This window comes from Hibiscus syriacus, unplaced genomic scaffold, assembly GCF_006381635.1.
Source record: "Hibiscus syriacus cultivar Baekdansim isolate YM2019G1 unplaced genomic scaffold, ASM638163v2 tig00004040_pilon, whole genome shotgun sequence".
In the NCBI taxonomy this organism is placed as follows: Eukaryota; Viridiplantae; Streptophyta; class Magnoliopsida; order Malvales; family Malvaceae; genus Hibiscus; species Hibiscus syriacus.
Genome location: NW_024061994.1, coordinates 15,669 through 37,015, shown reverse-complemented (window position 1 = coordinate 37,015; position 21,347 = coordinate 15,669). Strand labels below are relative to the sequence as shown.

The following is a 21,347-nucleotide window of genomic DNA, read 5'->3' as shown; positions in this document are numbered from 1 at the left end:
TGAACTTTTAGGAAATTTTTATTTTAGTCGTCAAACTTTTAAAACTTAAATTTATAATAATTAAACTTTTAATTTTTTTATCCTGATCACTTTAGTTAAGAAAAGTTGATACGGTGCATTAAAAAACCCTAAAAAAAATATAGTTTGTCTTCTTTCAAATTGATAATTACTAGCTCACTGCTTCTCTTTTCGTTTCGTTTCGTCTATGTTTTTGTTTGTTAGTTTTTCCGATTGAAAAAAATATCATCTTTGTAATTTATCTTGATTGTATTTTGAAAGAAGATTTTATTGTCACATAAATCAACTATAATAATCTTAATGAAAGTGAATTGGAAACTTAAGGGTTATAAAGATAATTTTAAAATTTTGATAACCAAAGTAAATGTCTTAAAAGTTTAATGACCATCAGCGTAGTTTACCCAAACAATTAAAGGTAATTACAATTTCAAGATATTATATTCGTTGGCGCTGGCGCTGGCGCTGGCGCTGGCGCGTGTTAATAAAATCTGGTTCCAGTGTAGCGTTAGAATATGAATGAGGGTCCCTATCCTCTGTGACTGTATTCTAGGTCTTGCTTGTCTTGTGGCGGCGCCAAGACTTAGCCTATCCAGGGTTTTCACCTGTCTCTCTGCCATCACCCCTAATCCTGCGCCTTATTCTTTTTCATCACTCCGCAAATCGGCGACGATGCCGGGCGTTGACCCGCCGCAGATGGAGTGGCCCGCGAAGAAGGTGCGAGACACCTTCTTCAAGTTCTTCGAAGGCAAAAATCACGTCTATTGGAAATCCAGTCCCGTCGTTCCTCACAATGATCCCACTCTGTTGTTCGTTAATGCCGGTACGCTTTATTTTCTTCTATTTTCAGTGTAGATGCTTACAACTTCAAACAGACCAATCAGGCCCTTCTTCTTCTTCTTCTTATCATTTGTTTTATTAATTTCCTCTTTGTTTTTGTTATATATTTGTTATCTGGATAAATTTTTTGTTGATTTGCGTATGACAAAGTATTATCTCGCAACTTCCAACTCTCAGCTCTGTGATACCTAGTTTCTTTTTCATGGTACTGTATAAATTCACTAAATTTAGTTAAAAGTAGTTTGATTCACTTTTTTTAATGGTGTTTGGATAGGCATGAATCAGTACAAGCCGATTTTTTTGGGGACCGTGGATCCCAACACTGCTATGAGTAAGCTCCGCAGGGCATGCAACACTCAAAAATGTATTCGAGCTGGCGGGAAGCATAACGATCTTGATGATGTAGGAAAAGACACTTATCACCATACCTTTTTCGAAATGTTAGGAAATTGGTCTTTTGGGGATTATTTCAAGGAGGAGGCAATTGAGTGGGCTTGGGAACTCCTCACTAAGGTATTTTATGCATTTATTTGTTATTCTCATTGCAAAGCATAAATAATTTATCAACCATTGTCAATCATATCTTGGATAATATTCTGTTTATATAGCTAATTTATTAGGGACTTGATCAGTCCGAGTTGCTTTTTGAATTTTCTTTTCACAATTTCCAAACTTTTTTTGGAACTGCAGGTTTATGGCCTGCCTACAGATCGTATTTATGCCACTTATTTCGGTGGTGATGAGAAAGTTGGTCTTCCGCCTGATAATGAAGCTAGAGATTTGTGGCTCAAGTTTCTGCCCCCTGGACGTGTACTGCCATTTGGTTGCAAAGTAAGTTTTCCCTTGTGTCTCTTTTCCCCTTTGTGTTTGTCTATTATCATGCATGTCCTCGAGACGTCTTAAATTTTCTGCTATATTGAGGGTATATTGGGAATCTTCCTTTAAGTGGTTTCATTTATTCTTCTTTGCTGACAAACCAAGCTATTCTTGGTGCACCTTGTGTACTTCAAAACTTATCCTGAATTTGATTTGGATTTTGCATACCCCTATATACATATATGTGTGTGCGTTTGTGTTGTGTCCTTGTGTTGAAGCTTATGGTTGAGATTTAGAGTAATCTGTTTATGACTTGTTTGAAGAAGGAAATAAATTATTTGGTTGAAATGAAGAGTTTGGTTTAGTTTTAATGTTTCCATTGCATTAAAAATGTATGAAAGCCTTTATGATTAACTATATGATAGGTTCTGTGATCTTTCTAATTGGGTTTATCCTGTTCATAGGACAATTTCTGGGAGATGGGTGATACAGGTCCTTGTGGGCCTTGCACTGAAATTCATTATGACCGAGTAGGCAATCGTGACGCTGCTTCATTGGTGAATAATGATGATCCAACATGTATTGAGATATGGAACCTTGTTTTCATTCAGGTACACTTTTGTATTATCTTATGTTATTTACTACATTTTTGTTCATTAGTCTATCTGATATTCATCCGTTCAATCACTGTTTAAATTTCAAAGTTATCCAAGAAGTGAGCCTAGAGAGAGTAGTAGATCTGCCTAACTTCATTTATGCTAGCATCTCATGCAAACCTTTTACAGCAATAAGGTTTTCCGCTGATATATGCATTAATCTTATACAGTTTAATAGGGAAAGCGATGGTTCTCTAAAATCTCTTCCAGCAAAGCATGTTGACACTGGATTGGGATTTGAGAGATTGACTTCGGTACTCCAGAACAAGATGAGCAATTACGATACAGATGTATTCTTGCCGATTTTTGATGTTATCCAACAGGTTAGATAATGATACCCCTGTATTTTTTAGTTTTCTCTTCTATTCCCTGTTTCTTTTTTATTAATGCCAATAATAAATATATCTGTGAGTTTCTGAATGTGTATTCATAGATGTGGCCTTTAAAGGTTGATACTGGTTCATGTACTGTTCATTAGGGATGGTTTGACCTTGATACAATTGTTCTATTTCTCCCTATGTTTATTTTTTTCTTGAAATCACAATTCTTGTAAATGTTGCATAGGATAGAAAAATTAACTGTATAAATTGCTCTGTACAATGACGTATATGCCCCTATTTTTAATTAATGCCAGAGAATGTCCTGTAGTTACTAGTCTGAGCATATATTTTATTTTAACACTTGATGGTTTCTTAATTTTTTTAGCAAATTATTCTGTTAGATAATGGATATTCAAATTCTGAAGTATTTCAGAATTTTTCTCCAGTTTACTGACTTGGCTCCTATTGATTGGGCTTGTTTAAAGGTTTTGGTGACTGAAGCTAGAATGAGGAGGACTGAATGTATAATCAATCATTTTCTCTCCTTTAACAGGTCACAGGTGCACGCTCATATTCTGGAAAAGTTGGGCCTGATGATGCTGACAAAGTTGACGTGGCATATAGGGTTGTTGCTGATCATATTAGAACTTTATCTTTTGCAATTGCTGATGGTGCTTGTCCAGGTAGATATTGAGCGTCAGTGGTATTCTTTCTTATATTTGATCATCCATTGAACAAAAAACATTTTCTCTTATGATTGCCGGGGAGGCTTTTTGGATGAAATTCTTTGATTTTATGTTGGTGAATTTATGTGCGTCTGTAAAGAAGAGTGATCAGTGATAGGTTAGTTATTGCTTCTTTGGATCTGCTGTTAGCCTATATAACAGTGTGGACGAGATTGTGGGTTCCTTTTTGCTATCTGTTTTAAGAACTGCTAAAGCATTAGTATTATTTGGTGATTGTTGAACTTAAAAGATTTCAGGGTCATTTGACAATGATAAATCCCATCTCCAAGTTTATATTGTATGGTAGAGTTTTGTTGTCTTCATTTTCATGATTCCTATTTTCAGGGTTAGTTGAAATTCAGTTCTTCGAAGTTTTTTTCTTTAAAAGTTTGTTTAAATTCTGCACACCTTATGCTAAAAATTTCCTTATTTACATGGTCAAACTGAAGTTTCTCTTTGGATACACTATATAGTATTCAAAATCTGATCCATATGTTTGTATTTGGTGATTAGGCAATGAGGGACGCGAATATGTCTTAAGACGTATTCTTCGCCGTGCTGTTCGCTATGGAAGTGAGGTCTTAAAAGCACCTGATGGATTTTTCAGCAGGTAGGAACAGCCAATATTTTTCTCTTTGATTGTTGAATTAATAAATTATTTTTTCTTAGTAAGTTAAAAATTATTAACTTACTGAGAATTTTATGTTTTATATCGTTGTAAATGTATCATTTTGTTTTCTTACTAAGATGCATGAATTTCATATAAACACTAGATATAGTGATAGAATCACCTATAGATGAAAAAGTTACACGAAGTGTCATGAATATGCTTGTCAATGGTTATCAAGATTCATATGACTATTGTGCTTAACTGGAGGTTTCCAACCACGAGGCTTCAAAAGATGTGCTATGACCACAAACAGTGACAGACCTTTAATTATGAGAGAGAGAGTCTTAGGAGGTCCGCACTCCGGCGAGGAGTGGACGGTGTTTGTTGATTATCTTAGCAAAAGAGTCACTTGGAGATCATTAAAGGAAATTTTTAGTCACCATGGGAGTGTTTTGAGAGTTTATATCCCGAATAGTTCTAACAAACCAAATTATAGAGATCATTCATTTGCGTTCGTTCAGTTTGCGAAGGAAAAAGGAATGCTGGAGGCGATAAAGAAGGTCAATGGTACTTGGATTGACAGGAAGAGAGTTTCGGTATGTGTAGCTAAATATCGGAGGCAGAGGTCCTTGCAAGTTGGTGGAAGTAAGTCCAGAAAAGATGAAGATAAGTCGACTAAGGGTGCGAAACAGAGGAGTAGAGCGGGATCTGAGTCTTTTAGTCGGTTTAGGGATGAGAGGTCATATATGGTTGCTTTAACCTCGTCTGATGGGATGAGGAAAGTCCCGGTTGATGAAAAGGGTAGGGAGGGTCACCCTTGTAAAGATAATGGAATTAGAAATCTTTGGGAGATGCAAATTCCCTCTGATGAAAGGGATTGGGTGAAGAGAGCATTGACAGGGATTATCAAACCCCACTTTGATCTGGAGCTAGTGCTGAAGGGATTGGCAAGTGATGGGTTCAAGGTTAAGGGAGCTAGTTGGGGTTATGCGTGGAACTCTTGCATATTAACCTTTGATTCGGAGGAAGATTTTAAAGAGGCGTGGTCGAGCAGATTAGTGGAATTGTCCTTCTGGTTTGATTGGATTGATATCCTTTTGAATGATGACGGGGTACCGATGGCTTTCTGTTCAGTTGAGTTAATTGGTATCCCGTTATTATGCTGGAATGTCCTCTTTATGGAGAAACTTGTCTCAAAGTGGGGGAAGCTAGTCTGTATCCACGATTCGACGGTGAAAAGAGAGGACATGGCGGTGGCCAGGGCCTTACTGAGGGTGGCCAATCCCTATGATGTTCAGGAGTCTGTTACGTTGGGCTCGTATGGGAGATCTTTTAAAGTTAAAATTAACGTGGGGTCGGTCTTTATTAAACAGGAAAGTTTTTTGGTTGGAAATTCAATGGTTGCCGGAGAGGATAGGTCCAGAGATGAGGAATTTTCAGAGGATGAAGAAGAACAGTGCGCTGTTGGGGGTGGTAGACCAGACCTGCCAGTTGAGGATACTAGGGACAGAGTAGACAGATGGTTAGTAGGGGATGGAAGTTCAGCTTTAGTAGGCGATGAAGCCGGTCAGAATTTACTGTGGAAGGAGGGAGAAGGTCAATCTAGTGGAGTAAAGGTGTCAGACTTTCCAGCAGAGGATTTGAATTTGAGAGGGAATTATCAGGGTATTGGGAATAGGAATAATTTTTCTAATGAAAATGATAAGGCCCAATCAGAGGACTTGAGTGAGCCCATTAGACTTTCTACGGCTGGGCCAGTTGTTATTTTAAAGCAGCTGGGCTGTGGTAATCTAATAGAATCTGGGGTGGTGGAACTTGGAGACTTACAGCAAAAGGAGATGGATTACTCAAATAGGCAGGGTCGGGATAGAGCTACGCCGCTTTGCGTACCATTTTTGCTTAAGGATGGTACGAAAGTCAGTTTACAGAATATTGTTTCTAATGAGGTCTTGATGGAGGAAAGAGTAATTCGGGATAAAGGAGGGGGTAATGCGGACGGAACAGAGGTGGAAAGGGGTGAGAATCCAGTTATACTAGCTGGTTTCCAGGGGCGGATTATAAAGAAAAAGAAGTTAAGGATTGCTCCAACGAGGTCTGATAGTTCTGGTTTGGAGGGTGAAGTGTCATTTAGTTTTCATGATCGAGTTTATGAAAGACTTGATAGAGGTCTGGATAGGGAAAGTTTGGATCGAACCAGTGTTAATTCAGCGCCCCCAAACAAATCTATTGAAGCAAGATTGGAGGCTGCTGCTTCTAGAGATGTTTGTGATATGTTGGGGATCTCTTTCAAAGGGGGTAATCAAATTCTGGAAAAGGAGATCTTGAAGATGGAGCTTAGTGAGAATAGTAGAAGCTATTGACTGATTTTTTCAAGATAGTAAAGGTTGTTGCTTTTATTAATTATGTCACAAATCAAATTGATTTCATGGAATGTGAGAGGGCTTGGAAAAAAGGAAAAATCAAGAGCTGTTGCTAGATTAGTTTCAAAAAATCAAACCGATGATTCTGTTTCTCCAGGAAACTAAGTTGAATAAATGTCGAAAGGGATTGTTGAGGAAAATAGGGGGAAATTTCCTAAAAGGGTCTAGCTTTCAGCCATCTACTGGTTCTGCAGGGGGTCTAATCTGTCTGTGGAACGAAAATCTGTTTGAAGTGAGCAGGGAGTTTAAGCATAATAGGTTCCTTGCTTTATCAGGAAAGGTTAAGACTGTTAACTTTGATTGTGTGGTTATTAATGTGTATGGGTCGTCGGTTGAGACTGATAAAGAGGAGTTTTTAAGTGAGCTAATGTGTTTTACACAACAGCTTGATTTGCCTGTATGCTTAGGGGGGGATTTCAATGCTTATCTAGATCCCGAGGAGAAAATTGGAGTCCAACAGAATTGGCATTCTATGGAGTTATTTTCCAACTTTGTATTTAATCTTAACCTTAAGGATCTTCCTTTAGTTGGAGGGAGATTTACTTGGTGCAACAATAGAGAAGCTTCAACGTGGATTAGATTAGATCGGTTTCTATTAAGTGGTGCTTTTTTTCAGGTATTTCCAAAAGTTATCCAGAAATTGTTGCCGAAATCCTTATCTGATCATAACCCTATAATTCTGGAAGATGACCACAACAATTGGGGCCCTAAACCTTTCCGGTTTTTTAACTATTTACTAGAGGATGAAGGGTTTGATGGGTTGGTTCATAATGTTGTGTATGATTTGAAGAGGGAGAATGCAAGAAGGGGTATGTTGAGTATTCTTCAAGGAACGAAGAATGCCATTAAGAAGTGGCCATACAACAATAATATGGGGATGTCAGAAAAGATTTCAGAGCTCGAAAATAGGATAAACGACTTGGAATTAAAGTCTCAGGGTAGGGGAACTTCAACACAAGAATGGGGTCAACTAGTAGCTTGGAGGAATGAATTGTGGGGTCTGCATAGGAAGGAGGAGAGTATTTGGTTCCAAAAATCACGAAATAAATGGATCAAGGATGGGGATAGAAATACCAGATATTATCACATTTGCGCTCTGAATAGGAGCAGAATGAATGCTATTTCGTCTTTGAAAGTGGCTGGGATTGATATTTCTGATCCCAACATGATTAAATCGGCTATTTTTGATTACTTTAAAGTAAATTACAATGAGATATCATCTCTGGAGGTGGAGGAATGTAATCTGAATTTTGCCAAATTGACCGTGGAACAAAAGGCTGGATTAGAGGTTAGTATCACTGAACAGGAAGTGTGGGATGCTGTTTTTAAGGCGGACAGTTCTAAGGCACCTGGTCCGGATGGATTTACTATGGGTTTCTTTAAAAAATACTGGACTATACTGAAAGACCTTGTCATGCAGTTTGTTCAAGATTTTCAAAGAGGGAAATTATGGGAAAAGGGAGTGAATCATTCCTTTATTACGTTAATTCCAAAGAAGGTTAACCCACAGGGAATTGAAGATTTCAGACCTATTAGTCTCGTTGGCAGTCTCTACAAGATTATTTCTAAAATACTATCGAAAAGACTAGTCTCTGTTATTCAAGGTTTGGTTAGCCCTTCACAATTCTCATTTATTCCGGGTAGGCAGTTGCTAGATTGTGCACTTTTGGCAAATGAAGGAATCGAATATTGGAGAAAACAAGGGAGGAAAGGAATTGTCTTTAAAGTTGACTTCCGTAGGGCCTATGATTCGGTTGAGTGGCCTATCTTATTCAGGATATTGAAGGACATGGGTTTTGGGGATAAATGGATCTCATGGATTAAATGTTGTGTTTCAACGGCATCTATTTCGGTGTTAGTTAATGGTTCCCCTACCGAGGAATTCAATATTAGTAAAGGGTTGAGACAAGGGTGCAGCCTTTCCCCTCTCCTATTCAATTTAGTGGGGGAATTATTAAATCTTATGTTGATTAAGGCAGTTGATAAAGGTCTGTTTCAAGGGTTTAGCATTGGTAGGATTGGCAATTCCTTCCAGTTGACTCACCTGCAGTTTGCTGATGATTTAATACTCTTCTGCAGCGATTCAACAATGCAATTTCTAAACTTGAGAAGAGTGTTGAGGGTCTTCGGTGTGATGTCTGGGGTGCATTTAAATCTGTCAAAGTGTACTGTATTTGGGGTTAATATGGATGCTGACAGGGTTCAGGATTGTGCTAGGAAAGCAAGATGTGGAGTGGGGTATTTTCCAATGTCTTATCTTGGTTTACCGATTGGATCTAGGAAAAATTCAGTGGGTATGTGGGAACCGGTTGTCCAGAATTTTAATAAAAAGTTAGCTGGGTGGAAAGTAAATTCACTCTCGTTGGCGGGCAGACTTGTTTTGGTTAAATCTGTGCTTTCATCTTTGCCAATTTTTTATCTATCGATTTTCAAGATTCCACACAAAGTGTCTCAGAAGTTGAACTCGCTGATGGCCAACTTCCTTTGGGGATATGATCTTGAGAAAAAACGAATCCACTGGGTGAATTGGAAGTCGGTTTGTCAACCAATCGAAGAGGGTGGTCTGGGTATACTGGATTTAAGGTTGATTAATAGGGTCCTTCTAGGGAAATGGGTTTGGAAATTTGCCAATGAAAAATATAGTCAGTGGAAGAATCTGATTTGCAGCAAATCCAACGTTAGCATTTTGTCTCTCTCAATTTCAGAAGCGTCTACACCTTTTGATTCCTGGATATGGAGAGGTATCCTCAGTAACTATAATAAGAATGATCAGATTGGAGGATGTTTGAGAAATAATTCAAAGGTCATTGTAGGGAATGGGCAGTCGATTGCTTTTTGGAATGATATTTGGATTACTAATCTGCCTTTAAAAAGACAATTCCCAAGAATTTATGCTTTGTCGACAAACAAATGGGGGATGATCTCTGAGTTTGGTGAGTATGAAGATGATGTTTGGGTGTGGAATATACAACTTAGAAGAATGTTGTGTGATTGGGAATTGGACCAGTGGATTGCTTTTATGTCTTTGATTGACAAGTCGTCGCTGTCACGATGTGTGGATGATTTTTTGGGCTGGTCAGGAAAGGGGGATGGCATTTTCTCGGTCAAATCTTGTCGATTATCGTTACAAGATAGGTCGGAAGGGAGCTTTGTATGGAAGAAGTGGGTTTGGGATGGATTGGCGCCTCCAAGAGTACAAACTTTATTATGGCAGATCTGTCATCAGAAAGTGGCAGTGAGAGTGGAATTGAAGAGAAGAGGACTTCAGATTTCGGATGTTCTTTGTCCTCTGTGTCATGCTCAGGATGAAACTGTTGCACACCTGTTCCTAACGTGCCCTACTGCCTCGGAATTGTGGAGTAAATTTCTAAGGCTATGGAATATCTCTACGGTGATGCCTCAAGACCCTTCTTCAATTTTGTGTTCGTGGTCGAACCTTAGGAATAATTCCCTTATTTGGAGGTTTATTCCGGCTGTCATATTTTGGTCTATTTGGAAGGCCAGAAATGAGGTTGTATTTGAAAACGGCATATGTGACTCTACTGTTCTGTTCTTCATTACTAGATTTAGATTGGCTAAATGGTTCTTGGCTAAATACCCGGGGGTTCGGATTCTGACAGACCTTCTAGTAGGGGATCCTACGCGGGCGGATTTATTACCCTCTAATTCGAGTTCTAAGAAGATTATTTGCTGGACTCCTCCTCCATCTGATATGTTCAAACTCAATGTTGACGGGGCAGTGACTGGAGATGGGAGGCAGGGTGGTATTGGTGGTGTTTTGAGAGACTCCTGCAGCTGCACTTTAGCTAATTTTTCTTCCGCAGTGGGCCCTGGTCCCCCTATACTATCTGAACTGAAAGCGATTAAGAAAGGATTGCTCTTCTTCTTTTCATCCGATTGGGCCAACAAGGGAAGACTTATTTTGGAAAGTGATAACAAATATGCAGTAGATTGGATTTTAAAACGGAGTCCTTCCCCTACTATTTTCAGTGAGTTGGTGGAGGAAATAGGAGTTCTTGTTACTACAAAGGGTGTTGTTCTGAGATGGGTTTCTAGGAGTTGCAATATGGAGGCAGATAGGTTAGCTAAACAGGGAATCGGATGAGTGTTGAAGGCTTAGTGTTGTTCGTTACGATAGTGTTGGTGTGGGGTTAGGCTGATGGGTGATTTTTTCCCATCGCTTTTTGTATTATGGTCATGGTGTACTTTCGAGGGTTAGAGTGTTATGTTTATCCTGTGTTTCTCAGGATCAAGATGTTTTGTGTATCTTATGTAATTCTGGTTTTTCAATAAAATGAGGTGCTCTTTTCCTCCCTCAATCAGTTTACATCAAATGTAAACTATGAGGGAGGTTCCTAAGGAGTCCTCCTATTCCTATCAAAAAAAATATGACTATTGTGCTTCACCAACTCTTTCTCCAAATGAGGCATTTCAAACTAGGTGTGTATTTTGAGCAAGTGCTTATTTGTTAGGAATTTTTTAATTTATATATTTGTTAGGGACAACTTTTTATTTCCTTTTTCCTTTTTCAGCAAGGTTTATCTAAATAAAATGGTGAGTCAGAACGAAGAGATTTAGTTAATTAATTGAGATTATTAATTTTATCCAAGATTCATGAGGTTTTGCAGAATTATCTTAAACCGAGGTCATTAACTTTTAATTGGTTTCTATTTTTTTTTAATTATTGAGTTGGATCCAGGCTTGTAAAGATTGTGGTGGAAGTCATGGGCGATATTTTCCCAGAGTTAAAGCAGCATGAGGCACGCATTGGAGATGTAATTGCTGCAGAAGAGGCAAGCTTTGGGAAGACTTTGGTGAAGGTGAGCATGTAACATAACATGAATTTCATGCAGCTTAATTTTCTTGTTTTGACACATTGCTACGATAGCAAATGGCTTTCAAACAATGAAAAACGTTATGAATCGGTTGTAACGGTAATAAGTTGGCATTTTGAGTTTCAAACTTTTGATATGTTCTTCTTTGTTCCCTTCTAGTGGCTGTGTTGCTTAATTGTTTTTAGATATGATCTTCCTGTAATGATTAGTGTATTGCCCGCGTGTTCAATGATAATCGTAATAATTGTTGTTATGTTCAGGGAATTGAGAAATTTAAGAAGGCAGCTCAAGATGTTCAGGGGAGGGTATTAAGTGGGCAGGTACTTATATCTTTAATTCGTCATTTTCTATTTTCATAAGCAACACAAACTATCAATGCTTCATACTGTATATTTTTCTGAATTATGCTATTTTTGCTTATGTTTTGCACTTAAAGTGGTTATGAGTAACTTTAAGCTACCTATCTAAGCTGGTTTCAATGGGAACGAATTTATGGTGATAAACAAATTATCAACTCGCTTGCCAAAGCACATATGATACAGAGATATGCCTACGTTTGTATAATCCATCTGAATTTGAACTACTTTTTTAAAGTTATTCAAGCCTAGTGATCCTGAAGAATAATTTGGCTACGCAGGTAAGAGTCTGCACCTCCTTTACATATCAGTGGCTATCTTTCCTTATTTTTGTCTTTTTTTTTCAGGATGCATTTATCTTGTGGGACACATATGGTTTTCCATTAGATTTAACTCAGGTAGACAGGTGGAGTTGGGTCTCTTTTTCTATATATAAATCTATTTGCCTCTCCATCCTAATTTTCTATTCCTGCAGTTGATGGCAGAGGAAAGAGGTTTGATAGTAGATGTTGAGGGATTCAACAATGCCATGAATGAGGCCAGGGAGAAGTCAAGGAGTGCCAGAAATAAGGTAATAGGAGTTTGGTTTGTGTATCCAATAAACTTTGTTAATAATCTGCTATTTTCTTTTGAATGAATAAAGGATGCTAGGCATTCTTAGACACAGTATTTATGACCTGAAAGGTAAACAACTGATGCATCAAAATCCAAATGTATCTTAAGATAGAATGTTCATCAAGTTTTTCTCCATATTTCATGCTAATAGAAGCTTCTTCTTTTTTCCCCAGCAATCTGGTGGTGCTGTTGTCATGGATGCTGATGCTACCTCTTCCCTTCACAAGAAGGGGGTGTCTACAACAGACGATTCCTTCAAATTCATTTGGTTCAAGGTCTTCATGCATCTTTAGATGGCACTTCAGTTAGTTATTTTGTCTAGTGAAAATATTGGAAGTTTAACGATTTTTTGCTACTGAAATAATTCTATTTCTGCTGCATAAATGATGGGAACAGATTTTTCTCTCTATTTGATAACATCAATAAGATAATAGTGAAAAATCTAGTGAAGATTGGAAAGGATGTTTATAATTTTGTATGCTAGAATATCTTTGTTCTTTGTTATTTTAACTTTCATTTCAGTCTTAAAACCATTCCTTTCTCCTGTTTGGTGACTGCTAATGTTAGAGCTAAATGGTTATATATTGCTTATTTGTATCAGAAAATTTGTGTTCCTCGCATTACACTTTTTATCTAGAATCTAGATTTGAAAAATAACAAGTTGTCTGTTAGATTATCTCATTTTTCATCTTATTTATCTGCATTAATGGAATTCTTAGGAATTTTCTTTGTTGTAGAAATTCATTCTACTGATATGTAGTGATGTACCACTTTTGAAGTAATTAGGTTGCCATCTTTTTGTTGAGAGGAGTCATGTACCTTTGATGTGCATGGCCTGAATTAAGGTTCTATGTTGGAGGTGTTGTAATTTGATAGGACTTTGCTGTTTTTTTTATAAGATTTGAAGGCCTCATTAAAAAACACCTTCTTGATTAATGGAGCTTATGTATAAGCTCCTTAATCAGCGGAAGGAGGAAAAGAGTGCCTTATAACTTCATTAAAGAAAATAAGAAATACATCCTAGAGAAAGATAAGCCAAATAACCCTTACAAAAAGCCAAAACCCCCTTTTGAACAATAACCTGAAACCCACTCGAACAGTGCAAAAAACATAAAATTCAACCTATACCAGCCTTTGCTAAAGCATCAACATCCGTATTAGCTGTCCTTGCAACCCATCTAACAATCCCCCCACAAATTCTAAGATTATCAACTATATCTCTAACAATAAAAGCATACACAACTGGATATGAATCAACATTGTTAATCCAGTCAACTGCTACCCTGTTATCACTCTCAACAATCAGTCGATCTTTATCCATCCCTTGGAAAGAGGCAAAGAAAGAAAAACCCCTTTGAATAGCTTTGAGTTCCATCAATGTCGGAGGGCCCGGACCAGCTGGCTCCTGAAAAGATCCTAAGATTGCACCTGAATGATCCCTTAAAATACCTCCAAGACCACTTTTCTTCCAATCACTGCTAGTAGTAGAATCCACATTCAATTTTATGAAGCCTATAGGAGGAGGAAACCAAGGGATTATAGAAGACTTCAGGAAATTATAGGACGAATGAGAATCCCCTATTGAAGGATCAGAAATTAAAGAGTCCTTAGGAATAGAAATATCCTTATGCTTAGCTAGGAACCAAGTAGAAAGCCTAACTCTTGCTAAAAAGAATAATTCTATCTGTTCAAGCTTCCCCCCTTCAAAAACAATAAAATTTCTGATTTTCCAAATGGTCCAAATAACAGCCACATGAATGAATGACCATATAGCAAAATTTGATTTCAACTCGTCCCAAGCTAAGAGAAAAGTTTTAGCATCTGCATGAAAAACAGAGCTGAACCTCCAAAATTGTAAAAAATTGTTCCATAATGACTACACTACCGAACAAGTAAAGAATAAATGCGAAGAAGACTCCTCAACCTTTTTACAAAGAGGACATAAATCTTCCTCAATTCCTTGAACTCCTCTTTTTACCAATTCAGTTTTAACAGCCAGTTTTTGCAGCACAATTTGCCACACTAATGTTTCAACTCTTGGGGGTACCAATCCTCTCCAAACAATATTCTTCCAGAATCGAACCTCTTCTGAACCTGTTGCACACCTCTTAACACAAGAACTGACTGTAAACACATCATCCCCACTGTCTTTCCAAATCAAGCCATCACTGAAATCTTTAGACAGAGAAACAGAAGAAATGATGCTCATCAAATTACACCATTGTTCCAGCTCCCAATCATTTAAATTTCTTCTTTAACATCCCAAATCCAGCCCGATGGATGAAAATCCCCAAACTCACATAGCTTGCCAGATTTATTAGAAGCAATCAAAAACAGTCTTGGAAACAGAACCTGTAACGGATAATCCGTTGCCCAAATAACCTGCCAAAATTGAATGTGCTTACCATCACCAACATGAAAACTACACAAACTACCAAACTTAGAACCAAAGAAGTCTTGCTTGAAATAGTTATTAACCACTGTTCTCCACTGCCAAGAAGTATGAGTTGGAAGCTTACTATCATACGATAACCTTGAAGAATCAATGTTATATTTAGAACAAATAAATTTCCTCCAAACAGAATTTCTCTCGTTTGCAAACCTCCAGGACCATTTCCCTGGCAGTGTTCTATTCATGCAATTCAGATTACGTACTCCCAACCCTCCCTCATTCTTAGATTTACACACTTCAGCCCAATTAACCCATTGTATTTTCTTTTTACCATTGCCACCTCCCCATAGAAAATTAGACATAATAGAATTGAGATACTTAAGGATTGTAGATGGAATCTTAAACATTGACAAGAAGTACGTAGGCAGTGAGCACAAGACAGATTTGATCAAAACCAATCTCCTAGCTAATGATAGAGTAGTTGCCTTCCAACCTGCTAGTTTTGTGTGAAAATTCTGCACCACCGGTTCCCAAATAACTGAGGAATTCTTGGTAGCACCTAGTGGAAGGCCTAGATAGTTAGAGGGGAAATTTCCAACTGCATAGCCAATGGAATCTGCCCAAATTTGAACCTCCCCTTGAGATTATGTTTATTTCGAACAGTCTGCTCTTCTTGAGGTTTAGTTGCAGCCCTGACATAACCTCAAATACTCTAAGCACTCTTTTCACATTTATAATCTGCGTCTTCGAAGCTCCACAAAAAATGATTAGATCATCCGCAAACTGTAAGTGTGTAAGATTAAGAGACCCTTCCTCCTTACCAACTGTCATACCAGAAAATAATCCTTCAGAAACAACCCTTAAGATTAATAAATTCAACAATTCCCCTACTAGATTAAATAATAAGGGTGAGAATGAACAGCCTTGTCGAAGCCCCTTGGCCATTGGAAACTCCTCCGATGGAACCCCATTGACTAACACCGAAATCGAAGCTGTAGTAACACATCTCCTGATTCAACTGATCCAAGTAGAGCCGAAACCCATCTTTTCCATCACCTTGAACAGAATAGGCCAATCAACAGTATCATAAGCCTTATTAAAATCAACTTTAAATACACAACCCTTTAACCCTTTCTTTCTCCAATAATCAATACCCTCGTTTGCAATGAGAGAACAATCCAAAATTTGTCGACTGGGTATGAAAGCAAATTGAGTCGGGCTTATGATATCTCCTATACAACTTCTAAGCCTCCTTGAAAGACACTTGGATAAAATCTTGTAAACTCCTCCTACTAAGCTTATGGGTCTAAAAACATCAAGGCTCCCAATGTTAATTCCCTTAGGAATAAGGGTGATAAAAGTATGGTTAATACCATGCTCCTATTCTTTTCCCAAAGAGAATTTGTGAAAAAAATCCATAATGTTACCCTTTAGAACAGACCTAAACCTTTTGAAAAATCCCAAGTTCAATCCGTCCGGTCCCGGAGCTTTGTTACTATTGCAAGACTTTAAAGTCTCCCACACTTCGTCCTCGGAAAAAGCCTTCTCTAAAAGACCACTTTGTTCCAAGGAAATTCTAGGAAAAGTCAACCCAATATCTTCAACATCTACAGTAGACCGATCATTGAATATTTTAAAAAAGTGATCTTTAACAGTGGTCTTGATAACAGATGGATCATGTGTAAAATTCCCATCCACTTTTAAAGCATTCAACGCATTTTGCTTTCTCCTCACTGAGGCACAAGTGTGAAAGTATCTTGTGTTTCGATCTCCACCATTAACCCACCTCTGTCTAGAATTTTGATGCCAAATTTGCTCCTCAAATCTATGACGTCTCCATAATTCTTATCTACAAACACTTAACTCATCAACTATCCCCTGAATCGAACTGTCATGCAACTGCCGTGCATCCTCCTCAAGCTTTTGAATTTTCTTTTCTAAATCTGAAATTGCAGCTCCCGGAAACTGATTTTTCTTCCCTGCCCACTTTTTGATGGCTAATTTAGAGTTCTTCAAAATACTTAGGATTCCAGCTTTTCTCCTAAGCTCCTTGCAATCTGTAATTGTTTGACTGACCATTTCCTCGAATCCATCTTCCTCCATCAAATAATTGAAAAGTCTAAAAGGCTTTTTTCCCCAATTAATTCATCCATTTTGTAAATAAAATTGCATTGTGATCTGAAATAGATTTAGGAATAAGTGACTGAATAATCTCAGGAAAACTAGCCAAGAATTGACCATCCACCAAGAACCTGTCCAATCTAACGAAAGTGGGATCATCTTGGTTATTACACCAAGTGAACTTTCCCCCCTCCATAGGTAGATTAATTAAACCTGCAGACTGAATAAATTGAGAGAAAATCTTCATTGAGAATCTGTTCTGAGCTCTACCCATCTTCTCATCTTCACACAAGTAAACATTAAAATCCCCTCCAACACAAACAGGCAAATTCTGTCCAGAAATGGACACACTAAGTTCTTCAAAGAAGCTTTCTTTTTCCTCCTCCACTGAAGGCCCATAAACATTTATAAGAACACTTGATGCAGTGATCTTCCATCTCAAACACATTATCATCCCAGCAACATAATAACCCCCCTGAAGAACCAATAGGTGGAGATTCAATAATCCCTTGAAAACCATTTAACCCGTTCCTTCTTGGAAAGGACCTTTGTATCTTCTCATCTTTTCTCTCTCCCATTTTCTCTCTCTATGAGCTAGGCCTTTTACAAAATGTGTTTTTACCGAGTTTCTTATAGGACTTTGCTGTTCAAACTTCAAACTCTTAACTCCTTAGTTTTTTTGGTTGTGTGCCTGAAGTTACGAGATGACTTTCTTTTATTTCTAGTAGAAACTTTAGAAGTCAGCTACTTGTTCCATCCTTTTGATGATGGAGTATTGCATGATGATGTTTCCCTCTTTTTCCAGGACCATGAAAGTGTAATAAAGGCCATATACACTGGTTCTGAGTTTGTTGAAAATGCAAGTGCTGGTGATGATGTTGGTATAGTTTTGGAATCTACAAGTTTCTATGCTGAGCAAGGTGGTCAGGTACTTAACTTCAGTATGTGAAAAGTTATCTTAACAATGTTTTCATTTTACATTTTGGGTCGGTATGAACTAGTCATACAATGCATAGTGCCACCAAATTTTTTCAATATATCAGTTACATTTGTGAACAAGATATTTAAGCTTTTGGGACTATTGGTTTGGAAAGGACAGTATGTTTTCGTATTGATTTAGAATGAAAAAGGTTGAATCGTGCTGGTTAAAAGCAAAATGGCAGAAATATCTAGCTAGCTAGACTGAGGGACAGTAAATTATGATTCGGAGAAATTTGGTGGTTGCTTTGATCAGGGATTGGTCAAGATTTTCTAGATGGCTATAGTAGGTTTTACGGGGAATTAACTTTATGCCTGTTCATCTAATTTTTTAAATTTGAGAAGTTTCCTGAAATAAGAAAGAAGGCAATTATTATTCGGGCATCACTTCAAGCTTTCCTTAGGATGTATGTATATTACATATACATATGTTTCCATACTTTCCAAGTTCTAACACATTTACTTGTGGACATAGATTTTTGATACAGGATCTCTTGATGGTTCCTTTGGTTCCTTCCAAGTATGTAATGTTCAAATTTTTGGAGGTTTTGTGCTTCATGTTGGTTCTCTTTCTGGAGTTACTGGAAAATTCTCTGTTGGTGATAAAGTAACTTGTAAGGTAAAACCATAAACTTCAAATAACCTACTATTTTTTTTCTATAAAATGATTTGATCCTTTTTATTTTCAACTTCTTCATTATTGTAATTATTTCCGTAGGTTGACTATGACAGACGGATGTTGATTGCTCCTAACCATACTTGCACTCATATGTTGAACTTCGCTCTTAGGGTGCGACTTATATCCTGATATCCATATTTCTTTAGCAAATTTTTATTTCTTATTAATTTTGCATGTTTCACATTCTTATAATTTGAATGTAGGAAGTGCTTGGTAATCATGTTGACCAGAAGGGGTCTGTTGTTCTTCCTGAAAAACTGAGATTTGATTTTTCCCATGGTAAGTTTAATTCGAGGTGTCTTTGATAATCGGTTGAATCTATAAACCATTGAAAATAAAAAATCGGTTGAACCACCTAATGAAGCATTTTCAATGTCAAAACATTAGAAAACTCAAGTATATTTAGCTACTCATTTTGTCAGCCTGTCAATTCAATTTAAGGAAAAAATATTTTTCTAATTATGCTAATCTCACATCTTTTCCTTTTTAAGTTTATCTATTCAAAATACTTGTAAACACATACCAAACCATTTTTACATCATAAATTCAGTCTTTCAAATTTTCTAAATTGTTACAATAGATTCAGATAACCATTTTAGCATTTAGTTTTCAGTACCACAACCAATTTTTATATCATGGATATTCAATTCTCAATCTAAACTAGAAGTTGAACTCTAATTGATATGCTATTTAGTTTGTAGTATAGTTTAAATTATGCTGTTTAGTTTGCAGTATGCTAAAATTTATCCAATTCTATCAGATCCAAACAGAGATGGTGCTATCAATGCTGATCATTTGAGAAAAATTGAGTTTTATTGTGAATGACCAAATAAAATCCGAGTTAGATGTATATTCAAAGGAGGCAACTCTTGCTGAAGCCAAGCGTATCAATGGTTTGCGAGCTGTCTTTGGAGAAGTAAGCTTAAGCATTTTCTTCATTATGGCTTTCTAATTTGGCTTTGCTCGTTCATTTGAAAAGTCATGTTTCAATTGTATCTCCAATGCAGGTGTATCCTGATCCAGTTAGAGTAGTGACCATTGGTAAAAAAGTGGAGGACATCCTTGCTGACCCAGAAAACAAAGAATGGGCATCCATTTCATCAGAACTCTGTGGAGGTTAATTTCTTCATTTAAATGAATTCTATAGAAGCCTTGCTATGAATTTTGTGTTGAAGCAGTCTTCAAGGAATTTTATAGGTACGCACATAACAAATACACGGGAGGCAAAGGCATTTGCTCTTTTATCGGAGGAGGGAATTGCCAAAGGGGTTCGAAGGATAACTGCTGTCACTACTGAGACTGCTTTGAAGGCGATGGAATTGGGTGGCCAGCTTTTGAAGGAAGTAGATGATGCATCCAAGATGGAAGTGAGCTTGTTGGAGAAGGTTTATATTCTTACTTGGGCTATATAAGACTTCAATTCTTGAAACTTCTTGTTATAATTGGCTTTATAGTTTATTGTTTTCGTTTTAAGTAGCTACTTTACTCTTAAATTTTTCTGCTTCAAGGTGAGTCCGGTGGTTTTTGTCTTCACGAATCTTAAATGTTGTGTTCCCACATCATGTTTCTTGGATATTAGTTCCCAGTTTTTTTTGTTAAAATACTATTCTCTCCTTATCACGCAGTGAAATTTGTATTGGTTTTTCAGGTAACAGATTAGTGGATATACATCTCCTACTTCAGAATTCTTACACTTATGTGCAATTGTTATGGTCATCTTTTATATAAAACCTACCTAAACTGTAATAGTGGATAAAATGCTTGGTTTCTCATTTTTTTTTGTTCCGTTTCGAATGGTGATAGATATCATACAATTTAAGAGGCCTCTATCAATTTAAACAAAAAACATTGTAGGAGTATACTACTATATTTGCCTTCATCTTACCTTTTCACCCCCTCCTGCCTTATTGAAAATTTTCTTTGCATCTCTACAGAAAGTGGCGTCTCTGAAAACTAGCGTGGATTCTGCATCAATTCCTGCTGCCCAGAAGGCTGATATTAGGGCCAAAATTGCACAACTTCAGGTATCATAGCTATCTACGATCAGTATAAGATTTTGCAGCTTTATTATCACCTATGTTACCCTAGCTCAACATTTTCCCAAATGCCCTTATCTTAGACCCATATTAGATGCTTTAAAGGAGAGAAGAGGACATGGAAGCTCTTTTTTTGTCTTAGTTATTGATCTTAGATCCCCCTTTTAAATTGGTTTGTTTTATCAGAATCAACTCAGAAAGGCACAAAAGAAGATTGCCGAGCAAAATATGCAGAAAGCTGTCGCCACAGCAACTGAATTGGCTGAAGTTGCTGCCATAGAGGGAAAGACTTTCTGCGTCACTCGTATTGATGTCGGTTTAGACCCAGCTGCTCTTCGTGAAGCAGTTTCGAAAGTCATTCAACAGAAGGTTTCTAGCTAGTTCCGATCCTTTTTTTTATCAAAACTCACTCCATCCTTTTTTTAAATCAAAACTCGCTCCATCATTTGTGCTAAATGTCTTCATTTAATAAACAGGGGATGGCGGTTATGGTTTTCAGTATCGATGAAACTACAAACAAGGCTGTCGTTTATGCTGGTGTTCCTGATAAATCTGAACAGAGCAAGCTGTTGGAAGTATCAGAGTGGTTGACAAATGCACTAGGGCCTCTTAAGGGGAGGTGTGGCAAAGGGAAGGGTGGCCTTGCTACCGGACAGGTTGGTAACTCGGTTACCTGCAATTTTGTCATGAATTCGAGTTTTGCTCGCACCCCACTGTTTTTAAATGTGGCTTATGTTTCTTCAATTTCAGGGAACCGATGTATCGCACGTTAACGAGGCCATGGACTTGGCAACATCATTTGCTTCAATGAAATTAAGCTGAAACAATTAGTGTATGCGACTTCCATCTATGCCATGGAAGAAGCATTGGTGCCTTTGTTTCGAGAAAGGTAATGGTACTGATTGTTGAAAAACTTCCCCGGTCACCAAAACC

At 37.4% G+C, this 21,347-nt stretch overlaps 1 pseudogene; it reads left to right on the top strand.

Moving 5' to 3' along the window:
- Nucleotides 1-496: 496 nt before the first annotated feature.
- LOC120187328 lies at nt 497-21,347 on the top strand (annotated as a pseudogene).